The following is a 4760-nucleotide window of genomic DNA, read 5'->3' as shown; positions in this document are numbered from 1 at the left end:
GAGGAGAGACAGGTTGTTGGATATTTTGTGGCTCTCCTGATTGTACTCTTTGTGTCTTTCTTTGCATCTACCTGGGGGTGAGTTAGGGATAGTGTTCTCATTCCTGTACTTAGTATGGAAATATGGGAATGGGATGTCATTTGTTGCTTTTAAGCATCAATAGGTACATGTATTATATAGATAGAGTGCAGGGATTCATATAGAATTTTTTATAGTGGAGGACAATTCTTTTTAATGGTGTCAGGTGATTTTTTACATTTACATTGGCAGTATAAACAAAGCTTACTGCCAAAAGCATGTACAATAGTTTACATAGCAACATTGAGTTTAGTTTAGTGAGACTGGGTTGCTCTTCACTTTGTGTCTGCTTATTGTCTGCTGACATGGTTATGATGTATTTATCTCGATCTTCATAGGCCAGTCGTTTGGGTGGTGACTAGTGAAATATTCCCTCTCTCTGTTAGAGGTTAGCTGATACTGATCTGATATTGATACTGATTTGATTTAATGCACATATTCCTTGTCGTCTTCTCTCTCTCTCTCTCCCTTCCCCCTCTCTTTCTCCCTCCCTCTCTCTCTCTCCAGGTGTTGCTGTTTCAGTCACTACCTCTGGTAACTGGATTGCGAACTTTGTGGTTGCTATGGTAACCCCATTACTTCTTGGTTCTATACTAAAGACGGCTGGTACATTCTACATACTGGCAGGGTTTCTCTTTGCCTCATTTTTATTTGTGTTGCTAACACTTCCTGAAACAAAAGGAGAGAGTTTAGAGAGAATTGATGAATTGTTTCTAAGACCATGGCTACAGAGGATTAACCTATTCTACTATTTGAGGTACATGTACACGTACTGTGATTTTCCTTAAACTTCAGGCAGGAATGTTCCCTCTCAAGGAGTCATTTAAAGACGGAGCTGTACAAAACGAACTAAAACTAGCTAAATTTCCCTGCTTCAGTCCTTCATGTGACTGGATTGGAACTAATATTGTCTATAAAGTAAGTTTAATCTCTAAACATATAAGTAGTGTTGGCAAACTCTAGCTTTAGATCATGTAATATTTTGCTTAGGAAAGGGTGGGGTATACAGTAATAAATTACATGTAATTTAGTAATTTTTATTTTGTTTGATAATTTTTCCATAGGATCACATTGATTCCTGTAAATATTCTGGCATTATGTGTCCCCATCCTGGCTGTTGCTTAGAAATGAATATCTACCCATTTTTCGTCTTGTATTTATACTCCCTCTTCTTGTGAATATTGTTTCGAAACATATCCTTCATTCCAAATTGAGGTACATAATTAAGCTCCTTTGATAATTGAGGATTATTTGACTTTATTTTTAGAATCATCACCAAACTTACTGTCCAGAATATTCTATTTTATGTTCATCCTGCTGTGGGCAGAAGCTCCTTAGAAAAGAGGTGAGGGAGGGAAAGGGAATGAAAGTGAGAGAGGAGAGAGAAATGAAAGGAGGATCAAAGCCTAAATATTTATTTTCTATTTTGCTATAGTCAGAAGATCATCTTGTTAGTTACTGCCCTCTTACAGTGAGGCCTTGTAGTTATACTACAATGTAAATATGGTAGCTTGAAGAGTTTGAAAGAGAAGGGATCGTAGCTCTGAAAAACTGTCCTGTAGTTCGCTCAGTTTTATTTCACATTTTAATAGTCTGTGTTTGTCATAAAATGGTGCCAGTCTTTTTTCCATCTCGTTCTTTTGTTCTGTTAGTTCTGCTCTGGTTGATTCAAGGACACTTCTCTCTGTTTCTTCTACTAGCTGCTTCCTTGAGTCTTCAAGTTGTGAGCCACCAGCAGAAAGAGTTTTCTCAGATAGTCCAAGATGATAGCCAGAATCATCTTTGTAATGTTTAAGCAAGCCATCAAGAGTTTCTTAACTTTGGTCGGTTTGTGTGGAAGATACCAGAAGTTGATAGGTGCAGAAATGATGCAAGAACTGGCGATACCATGTTGCTGTACAGTGCACCTTTCTACACCAGCAGGTTTGGATATAAACTTTGTTTAAGACTATATCTAAATGGAGATGGATCAGGCAAGAACAGTCACATCTCTTCTTGACGATAATGTGTGGTGAGTATGATGCTCTATTACCATGGCCCTTCTCACAAATGGTTACTCTAATGCTCTTGGATCAGTCTGGCTCTGGAAAATATAATGTACAGTGCTTTAAACCGGAACCTTCATCATCTTTCTGGCAACCAAAATCAGAGATGAATGTTGCTTCTGGTTGCCCAAAATTTGCTCTACTTTATGCTTCATGATCCAGCTTATGTGAAAGATGATGCTATGTTTTTTAAAGTAATGATTGATTCTCTGATAGGTGTTGTTGTCCATGGTCTAATGCTTGTAGGGTAAGGACGGCACAAGAAGAGGACACTGTATAGCCATTGTTGGTATAAAGAATGAGAACAAAGATGATACGAGTGATGAGGCTGAAGATGAGTGAGTCTTTAATCATATACCCTCTCTTTCTTTTCCTCCTCACTGACTTCCTCCCTTCTCTCTGTCTCTCCCCTCCCCTCTTTCTTTCTCTACCTCCTCCCTCCCTTTCTCTTTCTCAATCTTGATACTCTAATCATGTACATGTACTGTTCTTTCTCTCTTCTCTTTACAGTGAAAATGATTCACTGATAAAAGATACAGATGTTCTTGAGTCTAGTCTGTCAGCTAAATTTGACAAATAACAGATGAAGCAATCTTTATATCATTTTGTGTACTAATAGCATTGTTTGATTTTTATGATACAGACAGATTTTATTATTTTGCTATTATTTTTTTAAATGCATGCAGCAGGTTGTATAGTGTATCACATAATAGAAGACTTATAGAGCAACAATGTGGTCTTGCCTCTGTCTTGGTGGTGATGGGTCATATTATTACTATTATAAATCAGGGATTGTGAATATCTAATATGTAGTATTATCTAAAGTTTATTTAGATCAAAAATGCTAGACAAACATAAAATAGTATGGGACAAGCTTAAGCTAGTGAAGCATTTATACACAGCACAGGATCTAGAAATTGCAAAAGACTGCATGATTTAGGTATAACACTGGCATGCATGATTGATTTAGAATGACAGTTACAGCTGATAAAATCACATTAGACAATTTAAGTAACTTTTGTTTTATGTATTTTCAGTTGCCTTGAAAAGTCTGTGAAACTGTTTTACTTTGTTTTAGATGTAATAATCATCAAGTATCAAAGATTCAAAAGAAACTTGCTTGAGTTTCACAGTTTCATAAATAAATATGAGTCTAATTGTTACTGGTGTTTGAGAAGAGATAATACATTGTTGACCAGTAAACAAAATCAATGACAAACAAATTATACAATAAACAATAGTCCAATACAGAAAGACTTATACAATATGGAGAATAAAATTCATACAAATAAGTGCAAGTAGAATACATGGTATAAGTGGCATTGAGTCACACAACACAGTTTTTGGGTACCTTGCAATAACTCGCCACAACCTAAGAATACAATACCCAGTCAGTGAGTGCTGTACAATTAATTTCACTAACCATTTCTTCTTTTCTGTAAAAGTAACTTGTTCCCACTTAGTCTTGCACAGGCTCCACTAAAAAGCAATGATCGTCTTCAGAGTCATTCTTATACCAGATTCTATCACCAGCAATGATGGCTGCGGCTCGAACTGCTCCTATAGCTGTCTCTTGAACAGGTCTACGACGACAAGGAAAAGCTGCGGCTATCAAGTTGATAGCTCTTACTTCTCTAAGCCACTGCCACATCGTAAATAACAACACAACTTGTATCTTATTACTATGAACATAGATACCATATATATGCTATGAAGGATGGGTGCACGCTAGATACCGTATTTCCTTGAAATCTTTTCGCCCTCGAATTCTATCCGCCCTTGAATTATATCCGCACCATTAAGAAGGCTGAATGAAATAATATTCGCCCTTGAATTATTACGGCATGTTGCGCATGCGCAGTAGAAATAATACACGTGTTGCCCACGTGTATTTACATGAGCATTCTCTTATCATAACCTTTGCAATGGCTTCTAAAAAAGAAGTTTTGATGCGGCTTTTAAGCTAAATGTAGTTGAAGAGGCTAAGAAAACAAGTAACAGAGCAGCTGCAAGAAAGTTTTCTATTGATGAAGCCATTGTCCGTTACTGGAGAAAGCAGAAAGACAAGCTACAATCCACTCCTAGAAAAAAAAAGAGACTTCCTGGTGCAGGTAGAAAAGCACTCCGTTGAAGTTAGCAGCACATTTTGCAGCAGCACATTCCTTACTTAACATTGATGAAATTTTTGTGGTCGAAGCCTTACAACAAGGGTGGAGCTTGATTAGAACTCGGGTGGAGCTGGTTGCTGCGCTCGCGCTCATAAATATATTATTGTATTATCATACCGATTATGTTGTTCTTTTATAGGACAAAAAGAGCAGGTTAGGAGAACAATATTTTGTGACTTTGTTTGATATCTACCTTAACTGCATGTATATCAAAAGATGAAGAATTAATATGAAAGGAATAACAGGCACTTGACCATAAGTGCATGATGGCAATTGTATAAACACGTCATAGTATAATTATATCTGATATCATGAATTAAAACATTTTAAGTATTATTAATTATTATTACCATAATATTTTACAACACACAGGACAAAGTGAAAAGAGTGCAAAATGTGAGACTGAGAGAGTGTTGAGGGGGTGTTTGACAGCAGGAGAAAAAATCAAGCGGGACAGGAAAGTTATTTT

General features: G+C 36.7%; 1 long non-coding RNA gene across 4 annotated transcripts; it reads left to right on the top strand.

The window, feature by feature from the left end:
* On the top strand, positions 1-2838 carry LOC109585804 (uncharacterized). 4 transcript variants are annotated; one of them, XR_002186670.1, is made up of 8 exons: positions 1-77; positions 417-466; positions 586-835; positions 878-996; positions 1143-1293; positions 1346-1423; positions 1514-2461; positions 2634-2838. It is a non-coding gene; the product is annotated as an uncharacterized LOC109585804 (long non-coding RNA). The 4 variants fall into 4 exon arrangements; XR_002186669.1 differs by having other exon boundaries at positions 874-996; XR_002186668.1 differs by having other exon boundaries at positions 586-996; positions 1514-2317; positions 2370-2461.
* Positions 2839-4760: the final 1922 nt, after the last annotated feature.

This window comes from Amphimedon queenslandica, unplaced genomic scaffold (assembly GCF_000090795.2).
Source record: "Amphimedon queenslandica unplaced genomic scaffold, v1.1 AMPQUscaffold_13008, whole genome shotgun sequence".
Taxonomy (NCBI): domain Eukaryota; kingdom Metazoa; phylum Porifera; class Demospongiae; order Haplosclerida; family Niphatidae; genus Amphimedon; species Amphimedon queenslandica.
This window is presented reverse-complemented; position numbering and strand designations above follow the sequence as displayed.